This window comes from Ooceraea biroi, chromosome 1 (genome assembly GCF_003672135.1).
Source record: "Ooceraea biroi isolate clonal line C1 chromosome 1, Obir_v5.4, whole genome shotgun sequence".
Taxonomy (NCBI): Eukaryota; Metazoa; Arthropoda; class Insecta; order Hymenoptera; family Formicidae; genus Ooceraea; species Ooceraea biroi.
In genome coordinates this window covers 377289-399040 of record NC_039506.1, presented here as the reverse complement: position 1 = coordinate 399040, position 21752 = coordinate 377289, and the positions used below count along the sequence as shown (strand labels likewise).

Sequence of the window (21752 nt, the reverse complement as noted above, 5' to 3'; positions counted from 1 at the left end):
GGGTTGCGGGACTACGGATTTTTTGGCGAGGCGATCTATCTCAGGGTAAATGGAAAGAGATTGATAGACGCTTACGCACAATTTGTTTAATTTGAGCCATTAAGCGTGCTCGGGATTTGCATTTAATATATTATATAGTATTTATAATATATATTATAGTATTTATACATAGAGTAAAATTTTAGAAATTAACATATAAGCAAGCATACATACTTTATCAATTATTTAATTGAAAATCTTAAGTACTGAATGTTACTATTCATTTTTATGATACATAAATCATGATTTTTAATTTAGAAAATTTTACCAAATTTTTATAAATTTCTATATTTTGTCTTTTTATATCAGCATATCTTCTTTTCTATTATTATGTAAAATGATATGAAAAAGTACATACATGACGGTGCCATCTGCCGCCAAAGCAATGTACCGTCTGATTCGCGTGCTTCGAAATATCGAAAGACAAACCGGTTTATCTTCAGAGAGAGAGAGAGAGAGAGAAATGTTAATTCTTATTAATAAATAACATTATTTAAAAAATTAATATACCAATATAATTGATACGTTTTTATTTTCTCCAGAATTCGATGTATAATGGTTGATAGTACAAATAAAATTAAAAAGTTACTCTCTTTCCCTGGAGTTTTCATTAATTAAATAAAAAAAATAAGCGGGGAAAACATGAGATCATATCACATACAGCGAATCGTTTTGTCAGCAGCACTCCTGGAATGATAATAGCATCATTTAAAGTATTCACGTAATTAAAGAAGCTAGAAACTTCTGACCCTTAATTGCGTGGACCATTGTATTCGCGAAGTTTTTTCTTTTTCCCAGGTGCAATGAAAACACGAGTGCGCTCCATTAAAAGAATGTCCTGTAATCTTATAACGCATGCTTTTCACACATACATACCTATTCCCTTACATTAAGTAATATTTTTAAATATTAGAATATGAATTAATAAATTATTATTCCGAGGAAAAAATGTTTAAATTTAGTCTAATTTTGAGAAAAAATTCGAATTAATTATCTCGTTTAACTGATTGCTACATATCTTTCAACTTACTAATAAAGAAAATTATTTCTAGATTACTCGTTGATTCAATGAGCAATTCACGTGGTTGATGTAAGTATATAATATAATGTAACATAGCGGCATGTATGCGTAATAAAAATGCCTATATACAAAAAGCTTATGGAAGTGAGCTTGGCATCATGCTCGGTATATGATCATGCCTCCATTGTCTCTACGTTTGGTTGAGAAACGCCCATTCAACGGCTGTTTGTATGGATGAGTCCATAACGCTTACGCTTCCATGTTATTTCGGTAAATACTACCCATGGCATCCTATTGTTTCGAGCGTCGAATATTTATGTAAAACGAGCTGTTGTGTCAGGAGAGCAACATTCTATTACCAGTGTAGATGCAATACATCACATCATCCCTGTGTGCACCGTGTTTCTATGTATCATATTATTTTATCGATCACACATGTTCAAGTCACACTTTTTCTTAAGCAACCCTCCATAAGAGACTCCGCTAGATGCAAATCTTTCCCTTTCAAGGAAAGACAGAAATTTATTAAAAGTACACTTTACGTTAAAATATAGAAAAAGTATTATGTATAATAAATTTATTAAATCTATTTGTTAATAATAATTATTAATTGTATTTCCGCAGAAAGATTATGCAAATTTATTCAGTTTATCAACTGCAAACAAGACATCGATCCGATCGGTTACTACCGCTCGGTAAGACAGTCCGCTATTTAAGTCCCTTAAAGAGGGAAGAGAAGACCTTACCACCGGGTGAGAGGGCTTTCGAGGAATGTTCGACGGAACGGACGAGAAATTTTTATAAAACAGCTGAAAGTATTAAATGTATACCTGTTACTACCTACCATGCAACTTGCTTTCATCTTGTTTTGAAAAATCATCCCTCTATCATTTGACTAAATAATTGAAAGAAATAACAACGTTTTTTTCGACATCTTTTATACATTTTTTAAACACTGTTCACATTATGATATATGATTTACATTTACATTAAAAAAAATCTTCATGCAGATTTTTCATATTATTCAGATTAATACGAGTATCATTATCATTAACATTTTTGCGTTCCATAAAATAAACTTGTTTATTATTGGTAATAAAATGTTATAATAAAAAGCTAAAGATTGTACCATTGTGATAAAACAGGTGATTTTATTCGAATCATCACGACAAAGGCTTCGACCGAGAACTAATACAATAAAAGGACCACTTATCATGCTGGATAACGAACAACAAAAAGTTAATGCGCTCCTGAAAGTCCGCTTCAACCAAGCTGAAGAACATTCTGCCCTATCTGTCGAGTCGTCTTGCAAGAGTGGGTGGCCTGACACGCGGTCCGGTCCCAGGATCGAATCGGCCGGTTGATGCCGACAAGCAATCGCAGGAGAGAGGGACGCCATATAACAGTCGGGGCCCTTGGGGCCCCTACTAGCGACTCGAGAGGGAGAACAGGGGGCAAAGGCACATTCCAAGGCAGAACGGCTGCCAGTGAAGGTGGAAGGCCCCAACAGTCTCTCACGATATCCAGCTCTTGTACGATACGTTTCCTCTCCGTTCACGAGCCTTACGCCATCGCAATGTAACGAACGTGCGAATTTCGTGGGCATTTCGAGTTTTCGCCAGCGGTGTGTCAAGGAAATTCGCAACTTATGGTATTTTATCGTTTCGTGCATTACTTTCTTTTTTTTAGGCTCGCCGAATTTCGATTGTGGGCCCGCTTGTCGCAGCACGTAAATCGCGAAAATTTTCGTTGATCAATGATGAGTACGAAAAAGCTGTTGTTGATTTATTGTTGCCTGTGTTTTATCATGTTATAAATTGTAATTATGATATTAAATATATAATAACGACTGAAATACACGTCGTGAATGATACAGTGTGAATTGTTCAATGTGCAGTTCAGCTCTAAAAAGTCATCGGTCGTTAAAGTCCCTTATGGGCCCTGAAGACTCTCAGTGCTAAATTCAATAAATAACTTTGTGAACATTATTGAATTCCCGTTACGAAGGGAAATCAATCAGACGTCTAACGGTTCAGCTTTCGAATGCTTCTTTGTGGCTCAGTGATTTACGACAGTCCAAGTGATTTACAATTTTTAGTAACAAGAGGAGAACAGTAAAGAGAAGGCATCTTCGTGCAATAAACCGATCTTGAACGACTCCGCGCGACTACAACGATTCCTTTTTGAGCCCTGCGAAAATACAGGATATTACTCCGCGGAATCTTGTCGTCATAAACGAAGGGATCCTCGAAACTTCCGTTCTTCCACCGGCTTTTTACACCTCCCACCCTCTTCACGCTTCTGGGCCCTTGCAAAGCGACGCTTTGGGAAACGCCGCTTTCTTGGACGTCACGCCGATTAACAGCCGGAAGGAACAACGGCCACGTGCTCCCTCGAAAAATGCGCTGTTCTGGAACAAGCAAGAAGCTGTTCCCGAGGGATATCGAGGAACGTGGTCCGCCGTGATTCACGTCGGAGCTCCTACACGCGCAGATCTCCGGCATGCGGAAGACGCGCCGCCGTCGGGCGACAGTGATTGAGAGGATCCGGCCGGTAGCAAGAGAACCGACTCGCAGGTGAGCGCGCACAGCCGGCTGTTATATTTCGATCGTGCAACCGATTACAATGAGGCGCAAGGCGGCCGCGAGCGCAGTTGGCGCGGTTTCGCAACGTCCGTGCGAAACGCGGGCCCCAATGGAAAGGTCGCTGCTTCTTCTCACGGTGCTGCGATTGCGCCGGCGAGCCACGCCGGCGACCTGAAGAACGATCTGAGGAACGACCTGGCGGAGTCCTCAGCGCGCTTTAATTCGCATAAGTAATTAGGCCGAGAGAACTGAAACTTTTTATATTCTGTCAAAAAGATGGAAAGATTTCGATCCACAGTTGATTCTTGCCTGAATTTTGCGCGATCGTCTGTCGTTCGATCGATCCAATTTCGTGTCGATCCCGATGAAAAATCGAGTCAGATTTATAATTGCGCCGGCGAGCGCTTTTTGCGAGAACCTGCTCGCGATTCTCCGATCGCGTCCGCGCTCCTTGCCGGATAAGCGAAATTAAATCCACGTGCCGCGGAGATATTCCCATTCTTGCCGACTATCGCGGGATCGTCGTGCGACAGAAAAAGCCAGCGGCGACCGAGCACAAGTCATCGGCATCGAACTTGACCGTGTCCTTCGAAGTCTTTGCGCTCGTATAACGAGATACGAGGAATGTGAGCGGCCGAGAGTCACCGGTCGTACTTACGAAGACCACTCCGGTTGCTGGTTACAGCAGCTAGATGCTCGATATCGAATCAGCTCGGTGTAGTGCCCGACGTGATGCTGGAGCGTAATCGGTTTCGCAAGACGGGATTCTTTCGCCTAATTTCCGAAGGATTTTTTGCGCGGAGAGAGACGCAGCGCGCATAAATTGGAATTTATTTAGAAACCTTGAGAGATAGATTTGACATTGATGGTCATCTTATAGCTATTAGAGAGGAAATAGATTTTAAGAGATGGACGTTTAACAAATTGTTTCTTAATTATTGACCACACTTTTTTATCCGTTTCAACTTCCAATATTAAAGTTGCTATAATTATGGAGAACATAATTGTTTTCAGATATAGATATTCAAGTGTGTATTTGATGTTATAATTTTCCAATTATGTAATTAATTTTAATAGATTCTCTCTCTTCGTCAATTTATATATACCAGTACAACACAGGCGCGCGTTATGCGCGTGCTATTTTATTTTTCAATATTAACAATGTTTTCGAATAATAATATCTTATATCTATTATTTATTATATGCACAATTATCACACTCTACCAAATTGTTAACCTCCACGCGAAGACAGCCGCGCGATGGTAATCTAAATTGAACATAACACACAACGCGAATCGAGATAACCAATCAGCGTCGCGGAAAAGAGCCTCAACTATTCGATAAAAAAGAACTTCACGAAGTTAACACGCCTCTTTTAGAATAGGATTATAATTTTTAATGATTAGATTGACAAAGTATTATTTTTCACAATTAAACTTCGCAACAGTTCTTAACGAAATGGATGCGTAATAATCTGTTTCAACGCATCTTGAAAATCTCCACACAATGCTCTATCATAAAAGTCACCCTCTTTCCAAGAGTCATAAAGAACCACCCAGTCTTTCCGAAGATATTTATTCAAGCCTGCGGAAGCCATCGAAAAAGTTTTAACGACAAGTAGTAATAATAAGCCGTAAAGTTTCGCGCGTTTCCGCATTCAGAATGGATACCATGCCATTATCGGTTTTTATAATTCAGAGATTGTTAGCACTTGTTTTTGTATTGTTGAAACTCATCTTCACTGTTAACATCAGTCATACTATTTTACAGAGAGAATTCGTTTTTATAGGAAAATCAAGAATTCTAATTGAGTAAAAATTGATCCCAACGATAAATTAGTAATTAATATTTAACATAAAGTTTAAAATGTAAATGTATTGTCTCGATTCTTTGTGATCGTTCGATTTGTATGTTCGATTTGTGATCGTTCGATTTGTATGATCAAATTCATCAAGTTGACAAGAAGTGCGCATTGAATAAGTAAAATTAATTGACTGTTATTTAACGATAGCTCATATTTTTCATTCAGTTATAAGTGGATGCAGTTCATTACTGTCACACACGCGACAGATCGAGACAAGGGTTGGCAGCAACGGCGTTGACACATCTAGATCAGGATCAATGCATAGAACGATACCCCCGGCTGCGTGACGAACGGTATTTCATATGTCGCGACGAGAAATGGTTCGTTTTGATGCCCCGCCTCGTTGCACTTGATAAATCGTTCCGTATTACGAAACAGCAGGAGCCACCGCGAGCGACGTATAAAAAGCAAAAGTGACTGGGAGATTCATCTAGCGAACATTTTGTTTTACATCTTCTCTTATTTATTATGCGAGCGACCGATATAATTTCTCCGTCATTGCTGAAGGGAAAATGGAAAACTACACGTTATCAGGTCGATTAATCTCTGAGAATATTTTTCAGTAACAATATTAAAAGTTATTAAATATGAGAATCACAAGGAGACGCTTGCTTTCCATTAATCACAGTAAATTAATGACATCAAAATTAATTGTTAAATGATAAACGCCCAAATAAATCGGAAGAAAATTTTCTTAACAAAAAATATTGCACGTTTGAAGATAATTTGATATTAACATTTTCTGAATCATAGCAATATTAAAAGATATTTAAGTAGATATATGCAGGATGGCAATCTACGCTTTATACATTCAATGTAAATGTATTTTATTCACCATTTTATTGCAGATACTAAAATGTCGCACTCAGAGTTGATCAGTGATCTGGACGTTCCTGAAAATCCGCAGCATCCCTGTCAGTGTTCGCGATCAACAATATGGATCCTATAAGGACACCGAGGACAGAGCGGAAAGGAACATGGGCAGCACCAGGATCCCCAACAATTCAGATTCCCACGAAGTCTGGAGACCTTACAGAATGCTTTCGAGCCGATACGAAGATTGGAGAGTCCCCACACGGATAATTCGCAGCTCAGCCTGGACAGTAGCAGAAGCGTTGACCTTCTGGAACATCAAACGAATATATCACCCAATCCTAGATCCGTCACTAATCAGAGTTCGATGTTATCGCTTTCACTCGCACAATATCTCCTGCAGTCCGCGCAATCTAGACCTGTCTCGCAACCTGGCTTTCGAGGCAGCTCGAAGGGTCCAGGAAAGCTCAAACCTACAGGATAATCAGCACAGCTTGGCCTCCAGCCCCAATCGTCTAGAAGTCGGTCGAATCTGTTTGAAGCGACCAGCAAAATCTGGATAAACAACTGGAAGACGTTCAGGCCGGTTTGTCGTCGCAGAAGCAAAGCTGCAGCAAGGACAAGCTAAAGAACGTGCAGCAGTCTGAACCCGTATCAGCATCACCACGAGCCCACGCGGTAGAACGTGGTGTACATGGACATTTTCATGGAGACATGCATACCCATATTTACAAGCACGCTGATAACTTCCGCAGCAACGCGAATCTAGACGCTGGCGAGGGTCTATGGGCTTCCAGCAGCATCAGCGACAGCATACGCACCATCACCACGGTAACACGAAAGCGAGCCATCATCACGGATCCAACGTGCATCACGCGCACACGCAGGCTATGAGTGGATATCACCATGGGAATTTGGTGACGACAGGTCTCAGCCATGTCCATGGAAATTCCGGTCTAAGTGCGTCTGGTAAGAATCCTTCATCTTCTGCGATCAGTATCAATTATTATGATTATAATTTCGCAATAAATGGAATTTTGTTTGTTGTTCCCATTGTTGTTTCAGGTTCCGGTCCTATCAACCAAACCAGCTCCACCCCGACTGGACATCATCATCCAGCTTCGATGCCCATCGCGGCCACGATAAATCACGTAAACTCACCCCACAGTCATCATCGACTTGGCACCAGCACCGGTTTGACCCACCACACGAGTTCCGCTTTTCCCAGCGATCATCACGGCGCTTCCGGTGCTCTGAGCGGCGCGTCGTCCAACTCGAGCATGATGAACCACGGTGGATCGCCCACCGTGCACCGACACGTAGTCAACAGCAGCCTGTCGACGACGCCTTTGGGTGGTCATCATCACGGCAGCTCATCCGGGAGTCTAACCGGTCAGTCCAGCGTGAATCATCATCATGTCAGCTCCGGTATATCATGTGAATCGTCGTCGTCCAACGCCAATACTAGGACTCATAGCAGACTAGACCACGTTCACGATCATCATCATCACCTACAAGCGGTACACTCGTTGCACACGAGCCATTCTGATACTAGACCAAGAGATCGCGCTCCTTCGAGCTTGGATCATCACGGACATCATCACGGTCATGTGCACAATCATGGCCACCAACATGGACAAAACGATCTGAAGAATGCGTCCCTTATAGGCGCCGACGCCATTCAGGTATATCAAGGAAGCTTTAGCATTTTATACCTTCCATATGGAGAGATCTACATATAAAACGCGTTTTATACTATGATTTCGGCATGATAGAAAACGACCGCAAGATATTTTCCATATTGTAGAAAAACGCTGTTTCAAGAAATTAATTAGGTCTCGCGAGATTGCCAGCTCCATAAATTTTCTTCGTGCCTGACCAATTGAGGAGAATGACTTATGCCACTGTTCCGCCCAGCGGCTCGTATATTCCTAGCCGTTTTTGCCGCCACATCTCAGAAAATACATGTTCGTGAATCGCCATATCTCTATCTGCGCACGCTTGAGTTACGCTCGCCGTGTCCTGGCCACGCGAGAAGCTATAAATCGTATACTAAGCAACGGTTCTGCCCTTAGAGCTTATATCAGGAAATATTTTCAGCCGCGGGCCAAATGCACCGCGCGCACGCGGGAATGATTAATGGATCGGTGCCCGTTGCAGGAATGTTCGAATTTCGTCGCTAGTGCGACGAAAAATATTTCATCGGGCATTCTTCTTCCGCAAGTGTTGATACCGAGCGAGTTCATGGGACTAACATTGAGATTCATACGATCTATGCTTCTCGCGTGAATTCGGCGATCGCGGCCTCTGTAAATCCTGTATAGCTTGGGAACGATTAAGAAGAAAAGAATATTTAAATAACATTATCGCTAACAAATATTTAGATACTGCTCTTTGAGGCTGTTTTTAATTATTTCGATATCTCAATACTTTAGGTTTCGGCTCCTACAAAGAATAAATGTCAATGTCACGTGGTGCAGCAACCCGGTGGAAATAATAGAGGAACGGAGGGCGAGAGTGACGGAGGCGTCGAGGTAGCATCAAGAATGCATCAACCCCCTGCCCTTCCGCCACGACCACCGCCAAAACCGACAAGACGTTACGAGACAACTGCTACTAACCAATGTAAGAGACTCGCTTTTGTGCATGCACTAGTTATTTAATTTGTACTTGAGAGAGTAATTGTGATCACGAGGAAGAAAACGTTGACAGATATCTGCTTTTAAACTGCTTCCATTATTAAATATGTATTTTGTCATTCTTTAATTACCACATTTTTCGGATAAAATCTCTGTACATTTTAATGAGGAAAACAATGAGAATTGAATGAGTTAAAAATACCGTTGAACGGAATCGCGTATTTCTCGTAGACGTGACATTCCTCGTGCAAGCTGCGCGCACGTCGATACGAACAGTCGATTCGCGATATGAATGACATTAACGCCCACTCTCCGTATCGGTGACTTAATTTCCATTCGAGATTGAAATGTCAAGCCAGTCGTTGAGATGTCGGAAGAGGCGGGCGTTTCCTGAAAATTCGCCGAGCCATCACGGCTGGGTGGTAGTAGCTCCATCCTATGTCGGGTTGTTCTACGATTGTTCTGGACAGCCGCACTATCAGCCGGATGAGGAGGAGGCGACGTCGGCGCGAACGTCTTATCAATCGTGGGCCGACGACGACGGCGTTATCGACGACCACGCGAGTTTTCTACCCCGCTCGCCCGAAGGGTGCGTTCCCGCGGAATTTCAGCCCTCGACCGCGCCGGGTCGCTCGAATCATCCGGGGGTATATCGACCAGTCGATGCTCGCACCATCCGAGAGTAGGACGATCCCTCCAGCCGAGGGATGCGAGCGACTGGAAAACGGTGGACCGACGACATGACCACGCTCGCACGATCAGCGTGACGTGCACGCGCGTGCTACTGCGTCGTTTCGTTTACTGAAGAACCGGAAAACGACCGATTTACTTACTTGGATCTCTTCCTCGTGATTCGGCGGGCACCATCGGAAGCCGCCACCTGTGGGACGTATCACAACGTGTCCGCCACGATTGTGGATCTCGTCGAGTGCGCGATCGTTGATATACGAAAGTGGATTTTTACGTTTAGAGAAGGACATGGACAGGGAATTGATATGAGACGATCGATCGAACCAGTTTTATTCTTAACACATGAAGTCTACCATCGGATGATGATCGATCGAGAATAAATCAAGCGCTTCGTGAGCAGTTGATGACGATTTCCGACGATGATTACTGATGGTGAAAGTGAGTTGACCCAGCCGGAAATGCACGACGAACAGGTGACCTTGAGAAACAGTAAGCTCTCATGGTGACACGTGACCCGTACGTGCAGAATTTTCGCAGACACGTATGGCTTAATGACGGTACCAGGATGCTCATTACGTCGAATGTGCTGCTACGAATCGAGTGTCTCGTAACATCGATCATTTTACAGTGCGACTTTTTTGCGTTTCGTGCGGAGTAATGAAGAGTATATTGCGTACAATCATCCGATCATTTGTCAGAGTCATCTATGTTTCTTCAAGGTGATAGGATTGCGTAGATAATTCACTCGTCATTACTGTACGTCTTGGATCACATTAAAACACACTTAGATAATAAATTATTTGACTTAATAATTGTATATATTATGTGTGCCACTTGGCAATTTTTTGTCGTTCTGTTTCTTAATTTTTGTATCAAATTGATCTCAAGCAAATTTTGATTAATTATTGTGATTAATTATTTTATTATTGTGATTAATTTAGTATTAAGTAGAAAGTTTAGAAATAAGATAGAAACAATCGTAGATTGTAGACGTAGCTTTCATAAAAATGTACGATGATTGTACTGTATCAGACTATAATTGCACGTAAGAGCTTTGCACGTAATTTTTCAAAATATTTCCTAACGTAATTGAGTACATACATTTACGTCAACATCGACATTGTTGATCAAACGCACTTAATCAACACTGCACCTGCAATTCCGAAGGAAAATCTCATCGTGATGCTACAACAATAATTACTTTTAAAATAGTTACAATCGGACAACGCACGAATCAAACGACCAGCATTGAATCCAATTCTGAACAGTCCGCGTATTGATATGCGATTCAATTACGCTTGATAACGTGATATTCCCGTTAAACGAGGAAACATCGAATGGAACAGGAGTTCCAGTCAATTTAGCCAATTATTGGGAGAATTGTGCGCCGCGATAGAGAGCTGGATACAAAAGGGATCGACTGATTAATGCAAGAAGAGCCGTCGGCGCCGCCACGTGATAGCCAGCGACAAAAACAGGGGTAGAAATGAGCCTGCGGGATTGCTGAGGATCGTCGTGAGCGGGTACGAGGTGACGCGAGGAAGATGGATGGCTACCCGGTACTCCAAATAGTGCGTTGTCGCCTCGGAACGGAAATGGAGATGGACAACCAGGGCTATCCGTTCCCGATGGCGACACACTCGCACTCGCACCTGCCGCATCCAGCAGCGAGCCACGCGCACTTCCCGAGGCCGCATTATCCGCATCCCTGTGGTACGAGCAACCCCCGTTGCTTATCGCGGCTCATCACTTTTTCTTTTTTGCGCTCCCTTTGTGCACTCGTGTGCATCGTTATTAATAGATCTGAACCCCATGACGTTGTCTTGAGGCAAGGTCAAAGGTTGCGGCGCTTCGTTCTTTTGACGCGCGCATTTTCCATCCGCTGAATCTTGGCGGCGTGTAACTTAAGATGGAAAACTCCTTCGTTTAAAATAATTTCTTACAAAATATTAATATTATAAGTATTTATATATTTTTTTAAATATTATAACGGAGCGAATAGCAATAACTTTTTTTTATAGACATAGTTTTTTTTTACGTCGATTGGGCGAAAGATGCTTGATCGTACGCTTTATTTATCGAGCATCGTGATGAAACAATTTGAGAGCCTCTACTATGATATCGCGTTTTATTTCCATTTACATTTCCTTAGACAAACACCAGATCATAAATTCTTCGTAACGACTATTGCTGGAATCGATCCATATTACTAGGCCGAATATTATCACGATAAAAATTGTTCTCGGCGTATCGACTTATCTGTGTGCCGTATGTGAAACGACTTTCTTAGCTACGTGCTTCGAAATAGATGACTCCAATTTTGCGAGGGTGGCTCGAATCAGATCGTTGCACGTTTATACGACGTACATATAAAAGGATGTACAGATTTTTCCCCTCGTTTTTCCTCTCTATTACCACGGCAACGCGATAGGACACATCCAAGTTCGTTATTTCGTCACACTCAAATATTTTGTTTCACTTGTTTCCATTATTAACGGCCAGCGGCAAATCGTTTGTAACGCTTTCCTTTCCAGGAGCTCCAAAATCATACACGAATCGTCAAATACCTGATTCGTTCAGCATCGATCCAAACCGGTGCTCTCGTCGACGGTAAACACCATGACGCAAATATTGGGTTGGCCAAAAAGTAATTGCGTTTTTTTATATAAATAAAAGGCGAATTTTTCATGGGAAACAAAAACTTTATTAAACAATATATTGTCCATTTTGTTTGATTATCTTTTGCCATTTTTCAGGCAACTTCATGATTCCGCGCTCAAAAAAGTTCTTATCTTTTTCAGCAAAAAACAATTCCAAGAACGATTTGATATTCTCATCAGCAGTAAAGGTTTTACTATTCAAGGCGTTTTGCAAAGAATGAAACAAATGGTAATCTGATGGTGCTAGGTCTGGCGAATATGGTGGATGTGGTAACACATCCCATCCAAGCTGCAACAATTTTTGACGAGTGACCAAACTTGTACGTGGTCTAGCGTTATCATGGTGAAACACAACACCTTTGCGATTCACCAATTCTCGACGTTTCTGTTTGATGGTATCATTTAATTTATCCAGTTGACGACAGTATACGTCTGAATTAATGGTTTGATTCCTTGCAAGCAGCTCAAAATACACAATATCTTTAAAGTCCCACCAGACTGGCAGCATAATCTTTCTTTGGTGAATATCTGCTTTTGAAGTGCTTTGAGCAGGTTCATCACGCTTGCTCCACGATCTTTTTCGTTTGACGTTGTTGTAGACGATCCATTTTTCGTCGCCTGTTATCATACGTTTCAAAAATCGATCATTTTCCTCACGTTTCAAAAGAGAATCGCAGATGTCAATACGCTTAGTGAGATGAATTTCTTTCAGCTCATGTGGTACCCAAATATCGAGCTTACTAATGTATCCAAGTCGTTTTAAATGGTTTTCAACACTCGATTTCGATATGTTAAGATTCTCAGCAATCTTTCGTGTCGTTAAACGCCGATTGGAATCGATCAGTGCCTTTATTTTGTCATCATCAATTTCGATTGGCCTTCCTGAGCGTGGTGCATCTTTCACATTAAAATCTCCAGATCGAAATTTAGTAAACCAATTTTGACACTGCCGCAATTTTAAAGCATCTTTACCATATACATCACATAACTTTTTATGAGCTTGCACAGCGTTTTTCCCTTTTCGGAAGTAATAAAACAAAATATGACGAAAATGTTCTTTTTGATTTTCCATTTTGAAATCGACGGCAAACAAACAATTGTTAACGAAATCGTGTACTTTCTTTTTCTAAAACAAGCTTGAACTGTGAGTTGTTAACCTACATAATGAATTTGCGGTTTAGAATGAAGTTAATTACATTTCAAGACATGTATGTTCATCTATTGGAAAAAAACGCAATTACTTTTTGGCCAACCCAATAGTAGGTATACCGTGCGTCAGGTCGAAGGCTAGACATTGTTAGCTTCGAAAAAAGTCCGGAGGTCCCCTGCATTTTCCGATCACGAAGATTCCATCGTAGAATCGGACATTACTGATGTCGGTGATCTTTGTCCGCGGAGATGTGTGAAAACCGTGAGTTCACCCTCCGGGAATCTGGATCGAAAGAGCAGTTTCCTTTAAAGGATCCATCCGACTACTCGCCTTCCCTCTCCCTGAGAATTTCCACTCCGTAAATCTTGCATCCCGCCTTTGAACGGCAGATTAGAATCAGAAGACGCGTTGCGCTCGAAGGATTTCTTGAAAATATCCATCGAATCTCGCGCTCCAGAGAAGCCATGGCGGATTCTTGCCTTATGTCTTATCGGATTTTTATCTCCGTTATCTTTGACAATTATGATTTGCATGTTTCTCGGCGCGAGAGCGAACATTTATTTCTGACGGAAATAGTTTCCGATCTCTGATTCTCATGAGAAAATTTTACGAGTTTTCTTTACTTGTGTCCGCTCCAGTTTTCGATCTAATCGTCTGATAGCTTTCTCCCGTGTTCTCTCAATAATATATCCGATCCGAAAAACAGGAAAATTTATCCCGAGGGAACCTCGAGAATATTAGCACATTGTTTTCGTAGGTATGCGGTATATCGACGCTTGAGGATTCATTGAGAGAACTTCCAATACGGTCGGCGTACTAAACTCAATAGGGAGTTTCGACAATGGGAAGTCGAACCCGGATGCCGTCAAACGGAGTAACGCAGCTGCGCCGAACGTTACAAAAGCAGCGCCGTAAGCATTCCGCAACGTGGTCGTGATAGAAACGGAAACACAATCGGCGGTTCCTGAGTTTCCACTAGAGAATTATGCGAGATACACGATAAATGCGTCCACGAAATTTTCTCATTTTGTATTTTTCAAACGATTACTTAAAACGTCACGTATCACAACTGGGTAGAAATGTTCTCCCTGTGATTCTTGCGTATAGTGCACGATTTTACAAGATTCAGCTTTCCCGACGCACTTTTTATCATCACTTATCATTTCCACATATCTATGTAAGGGCTATTCGACGACCCTATTCGCCGTCTTTTGTAGGACTATCGACCCTTCCCAAGAGAAACGCGACAGGAGTGAGTCGTGCTGGGTTCCCGGTTAGCAGGATAACGATTGTCCTCGCGTGAGAACCTAACAGCAGTAGTCCTGATCTGGCCACAATGAGAAACGTGCCGCGAACGAAATTCCTCGAATATCCATAGACTGTGATTACCCACAAACTCGCTTTGATATTCACGTCTCGATAATGCGTCGGCGGCGGGATTCGAATGAATTGCAACCTTGACACCACCGAATTCTCTCATCAATGGCCAAACTCGCCAAATATGTCGTTTTTATTTCGTTTCTAGATCGAAGACGATTTATGCATCCATTTATACATCTTATTACTCTCGTATTTAGAACTGAAGATTTCAATACAACAATGATTCAAGCCACTCCTTTAACAAAAAGCGAAGAAATAGTTTCAGTCTTTCCATAATACCTTAAAAGAGTGGATTGGATCATTAAACTCTTCGAAAATCTCTCGTATTGCAACAATCCAATCTGCAAGCAGTGTAGATCGGCTTTACGTCGGCGTGATTCTTTTGCGATCGTTACCAAGATACCGACATTCTGATCACGCGCTGGATTTTTTATCAAGCCGAATTAGAATTTCAAGGATCGATTTTGCAGGTCACACCGGCGAAGGCGGCTGCTGCAAGAAGTACGTTGTCCTTTGCTGCCTATGCGGTGGGGTGAGTGCGGCGGTCGGCAGCCTCTTTTTGGCGGTCCATGCGGTCCTCTCGGCCCACACGGCCAGTCTAGCGCTCTTCGAGACCGTGCCGTCTTACATTCCTGGCATTATGGTGAGAAAAAGAAAGAAAAAGAGAGAAAGAGAGAGAAAGAAACATAATGATCGATTAGGGCAGCCTCATTGCTACATTCAAAGCTGTATCGTGTCCATTCCAAAAACGTGTCGATACTCGCTTCGATAATCATAAAAACAGCTTAACGATATCGAGCGAATGAATATTGTTGAGAAAATACATTTTAAAACGCAACGTTTCATACTACTGACTCGACTACGTACATAACTCAATCCTCAATTGTTACGAGTCATTGATTGTGAGGCGTAATGATTTGTCTATTCGTTCGATAAACAAAACAAACGTTCATAAATAACGCTTGCAAATGATATGTGGAGGCACGCGCACGTTGAATAATTAATTTATCTTCTAGTTGATCCTGATGGGACTTTTCACAATGCTGCTGGCTAGGCGAAAGCATAGATACGGGCTTTTGGTAAGTCCGTCGCGTAAGCTTTCCGTGTACGCGCGGTGAAGTGTCATTGGCGCAGACGTTTCCCTTATTAAATCGGATTTGTAACTTTTACAGATGAAAGTCTGCGGTTCCGTGGGGGTGGTATGCGCGCTGGTGTGCGTCCTCGTCACCGTCACCACCACGGTGATCCACATGTCTCGATTGCAGAATCTCCGCGAGTGCGTTTACACTGCGCGCGCGAGGTACGTACATCCCTCTTCCCCCTCTCATTTATATATGCATATTTCAGAAGAGAAATTACGATCGTAAAGAGATAAAACAAAATCAGTGTTATTATGAAGACAAATATGTACCAAGTAATATAATAATAATAATAATTCTGCGCATTGTCTGATGTTATCTATGGAACGTGCCGCTAAAAATCGTTTCTGCACAAGCGGTTAAATAAATCTTGACTTGTCCGCGAACAATTTTAATTATAAGATACGAGGTGCGTCGAGATGGTTTTTTTTCTTGTTTTTCCTTCCAAACGGATAAACATCTCGAACGGATTATTAATCTCAAGCTCCCACGGCGATGTAGATCGTGCACATGTTATGGTGCACCGGCATCGAAGGGGGATCCCGGTGTGCTGTTCGAGGGAACTCCTCACTGCGAAGCGGTGCACGGCGCGCTGTCGGACTGCCTGAGGGCCCTTTTCGGCGTCTCGGTGGCCGGTATACTGGCCTGCATATTCTCGTGCATGCTGGTGTACCAATTGTTGAGTCACGAGAAGAAGAAGATGTATTGGGAACAGTTGGAGCTGCGATGCCGGTCGTTGTACGGCCAGGGTGGCACCGTGGGACCACCAGCCGGCTCCTGCGGCTGCTGCAATGATTGCGGGGGTGCGAGCCCATGGTGGGCCCAGACACCGGGAAATCTGTACACGCCGAATCCTGACATGGCACCGTCCAGGTACGTAAAATAATACTGTTGCAAAGGAAATTAAAAAAATATTATCTACTAGTTTGATGGTTTAAATTTAAATGCCATAAATGTGTGTGTTTATGAATAAAATTGAATAAATATTATACATGTTTAATTAAAAGTGGCCCCATATTGTAAAACTGCAACTCGCGTCAAATATTTTTGCAAACTACGATTGCTTAAAATTTTCGTTTAAAATCTATATTTCGTTATATATTATATATTATATGTATAAATAAAAATGAAATTACACATAACTCGATCCACATTTGTGACACAATGGGTTTTAATAATTAGATTGCAACGTCTGACGATCACGTATTCAATGAATTTAATAAATTTGGTGCGCTGGCATTGTCGCACACGACATGAAAGCAACAGAGTGCAATAAACTCGTAAACGTGGCAATGTACCGGTGCTTCTGTGTCCGTTGTACATTGTATCCCGGTAATCCTTTAATATATGGCATTAATTAAAGCAGCATTCCACTCCGATATTTGCAGAAAGGTTTCCCGAGTCTCGGAAACGTATTGTGATGGACGATGGCGCCCTTTGAAGTTCACTTTTATCCGGTGTCGCGCAAGCTGGTAATAAAACACGCGGCCGTGCACATCGATTGGTTTTAAAGTACACTGACGCACAGACACACGACTCGACAGACTTTGTTTGACGTTCCCCTGAAACACTATATTCAATCCACTTCGTCTGGTATCAATCTCGAGTACGCAAAAAGAAAAAATAAAACAGAATTACGTTTGCATTGCACACGATTCAAATCAGTTCACAAGCCGGCAAAGAATGTTGCTCCGTTAAAGAGCGTTTATTGTAGCACACGATATTGTAACGATCGATGATACGATGATACCAATTTAGTATACCAATACGATATACTTTTGTAATATAGATGCATACTCGTCGATATTTCCTTTCGAAGAATCTTTAAAAATATATTGTAACAGAAATATATTATATATTGCATATATAATAATATAATTGAAAACTATTGGAAACTAATTTTCATAATTAATGTTTTTTATTTTTATTTAGGTGGTCGAATCGATAAAGTTTCTTTTAAAATATAGAAAAATTCGCAGTTTTTCTTCTGGTAGAAATTAGCGAACTGTTTTCTTTTCGCAGAAGATGGCGATTGCCTTGGACGAGATCAAGAGGTCCAGCACCGAGTCCAGATTCGAATTACGGCTTCCATACTCAGGCACGACCAACAGAAACCAATGTGGAGAACGAAACAGGCCCTTACAGTGTTCTCAACTCGCAGTCGAGTGGTCCTTACTCTGTCTTAAATACTCAAAGTGCTCCGTACACTCCGAGTACTGCGTCTTATAGTGTTCTAGAAACGCCAGTGCCATTGTGGGGACCACCACCTCCTTACAGTGATCCGAACAGTCCTGCCAGACGACCACAAGTTGCCGAATCGAGAGCCAGAATCGCTAAAAGGATGGATAACTTCGAGAATAATGAAGGTAACTATCGGCAACTGTGCGAAAAGTCAAATAACTTATATTTTATAAGGAAATAATATTAACAACAGCTATATAAAAATACAAGTGTCTGTTAAGTTTTGCTGTTGCAATAAGCAATCAGAAATTAAGCGTTTTTCAAAATATTCCAGATCACAGATCGAGATCTGCAAAGCGTCCTTCGGACAATTACGAGAACGCCGAGGAAATTTCCAACAGCACGGACCCTGAGGGCGGGAACGAGGGCACCGTCAAAGGTAGGAGAGCCAGAAAGCCCCTCAAGGGCGTGGAGAACGGGGCATTTCAGCAAGAAACGAATCCCGGCCCGAAACAGTCCGAGAGCGAACTATATTTCGGTGACGTATCCTCGTGCTGCGGACCCGAAAGTAGTTTTTACGATCTGGCTGTGGATAAAGAAGGTACTACCGAAGTTCTGTATCTGCGACAAAGTCTGCGCGTGAGATCTGTCGTCGTGAAAATTCTACGAGGAGACTCGTCATTGCTCCGACGTTTAAAGATTAATCTCTCTTTTCTTCTCTATTTCGTTAATTAAAATTACTTTTGAAGCACTAAGTGCATATCCACAAGTCTCTATTATTGCAAAAAGTGGAGAAGTACTTTTAACTCACAAGGGCCGCTAATTTAATTCTACGATTCTTACGTCGTTACGTCGATCATATAAAGTTCGCGCGTATTTACAAATGGTTGCTTAATTCTTAAGAAATTAATGCTTGTAACAAGAATGTTTATCAGATTTTCCACGTTTTATTCCAAATTTTACAGGCGCGGAGCATCCGGAAGGCGTCGACTATCTGGCTGCCAGGCTGGGCAAACGTCAGCTGTCGAAGCGGTCTCGACTGCCTCTACCCTTGCCCTCAGAGAGCGCTGATATCCCTTCCGACAATTATGCGAACAGCGATGAACCGAGGAACGTGAGGGGTCCGTTTCTCGCTCCCGACGCGCAATACGAGGTCATCCAGCAGAGTCGCTACTCCTATTACGCGTCGAAAGACGACGAGGAGCTGCAGGAGGGCCCAGCGAGTTCCGGTTACTTCCGGGAGGATGAGGGCGATAGGGTACGTGACAGGGACTACAGAGACTATAGGAACGGCCAGGAAGACGAGACGCCGCAGTGTTGCTTGAGCGATTCGACTACTTTGGACTCCGGCTGGCAGAGTGGCGAGCAACAACAATCGGACGATAACGTGCGACCGGTGAATGTGTGAATTTTAGACTCTCTCGTAAAGTTCCAGTGAGAAAAGCAGATCGAGACGCGGATGATGCTCGTTTTCCCGCAGGAAACGTATCACGCGAAGAACAATTAGATTGTGACGAGGGAAATATGACAATAGTTTCTGACCTGTGAGTACGTAATTTAAATCAACTATGTGTAGATCTTGAAGGCGGCGAGCGAAATAGATGACTGAGATTGCAGGAATCTTTTCCTTTGCATTCGATTCGGAATGAAAGAGCGGAATTAGACGTGATGATAGCGTTCGAGCTTGGTAGATGAGATCCTAGTCGGACGGTTTATGCACGATAGTAGATTTGCTTTTGAAAAAGGCAATGTAGCTAAGAAATTATGAATGCACCCAATTTAATTGGGAACGTGCGAAACACTGAAACACTAAAACACTGAGAGATATGAGAATAATGTGTATATATCAGTTCAGATTGTACCAATCCTCTTTCTGTGAAAACAAATGAATATTACTAACGAGAATTCAAGAACAATATCTCGCAATTCTTAAGTAACTGAAGTAGTCGTGACATCGACGTGACATCATGACGTCACTCTCTTCCACAAATAATTATTAAATAGCTTATTAAATAATGATAATTAAGTTCCATTATTTTCAAGCTAACTGGTAAAAGTAGAACCTTGGCTGACGCGATTAGTGGTGCGTACTTTTACGACTTATTATATATGTGAATTGAAATGTCAAACGTTTCGATTCTCCTCAGTCTAGTAATGTAAATTACAAAGGTCGTACGCAAATGCTAATCTCGATTTTGACGAGAACGAACTGCCATTTCCTTCTTAAGAAGCTTATCGATTCAATCTATAATCTATATGTACGTGTACATTTTAATTGAAAATAGTGAAATACAAGTAGAATCAGAAGTGATAATTAACGCTGATTCTTGATAGAATCTAAAGCAATGTGATCTGTGGTAAACAGTCCAGGCACACGAAAACTCGTGCTTAGCTCATAAATCGCCCATCGATGATCACAATTGACGAAGCGAGACGAAAATCGGTCGTTTTGTGTTAAAACGTGATCAGTTGTTGGGAGAAAAACGTTTGCCACGCGAAAGAAAATACTCACGGCAAATTCTGTGTATTTTTGCTAATTAAGCGATGTTGCTCGTGTTGCTCGTAGTAACGAATAACAGCAAGTATAATTAAATATATTCAAGAGACGAGTGAATGGACGAGAGCGCCAGCGAGAGAGAACGGAGAAGACAGTAATAGTTTCATAGCTGAATTGTTGGTTGAAAGTGTATTCGTGGATATCCGTGAACGGATAAGTATATACGATCGCATTATTAAGACGACATCAACTTTATGCAGTTGCTTTTTATTTTATACTATTTATTGTAATTGATTTGCTAATAAGCTGCGATACGTTTATCAAATAATTTGCTTGAACTTTATGTCGCGTGTTGGAGATTGAGATTGCCGATACGCGGTTGTTCTTTGTTGAATACGTGGTAGACCATGTATGTACAAAAGTGTGCTTTACTCTTGCCGATAGATGTATTAGCTGTAATTCTCAAGTAATCCCTGTCTCCAAGATATCAATGATCAAACGATACCTTCGTAATCGTATGTTTAATAATTCAATTTCGCGATTAATAAGTCGCATCTTCTGATGCCATTTAGATATTTAATTTACTCGTCTGATTAAATTAAAGAGATCACGTTACTCGTGACTAAAGACGCTTAAGTCGTTTCACACTTTCGCTTTGAAAATTCTGCACTTGAGCCCTTCGTTTGATGATTGCGCGTTATCGTTATCAGTGCTTTTACTGTCAAGTCGCTTCTTCTTCAAATCTTGCGTCATTGCGAGGGCGCGCACTCGCTTTCAGAATTACAATTCAGGCGGACCAAGGACAATATAATAAAGAGACCGATCGAAGTTAAGTAGCAAGTAGAAACAATGTAAATGAAATGCATATTTTATCATATGGAAGCGACGGAGTCAGATTACAGAGCAGTAGCTTAATGTCGTCTAAGTGAATGAAGTGTACCTTAAGCGCGAGCCGCGAGTCATAGCAAGTCCTGCGCGCCATCGAACAATGTAGTTGACGATGATGAATGATCAAGAATAAAGGACGATTTTGCGAAGAACGCGACACGACAAATGCTGGCCTTTCTTTCCATATCGATTTTACCTTATTTGTC

The 21752-nt window shown here is 41.8% G+C and overlaps 1 pseudogene; it reads left to right on the top strand.

Moving 5' to 3' along the window:
* Positions 1-6365: 6365 nt before the first annotated feature.
* On the top strand, positions 6366-21708 carry LOC113561722 (annotated as a pseudogene).
* Positions 21709-21752: the final 44 nt, after the last annotated feature.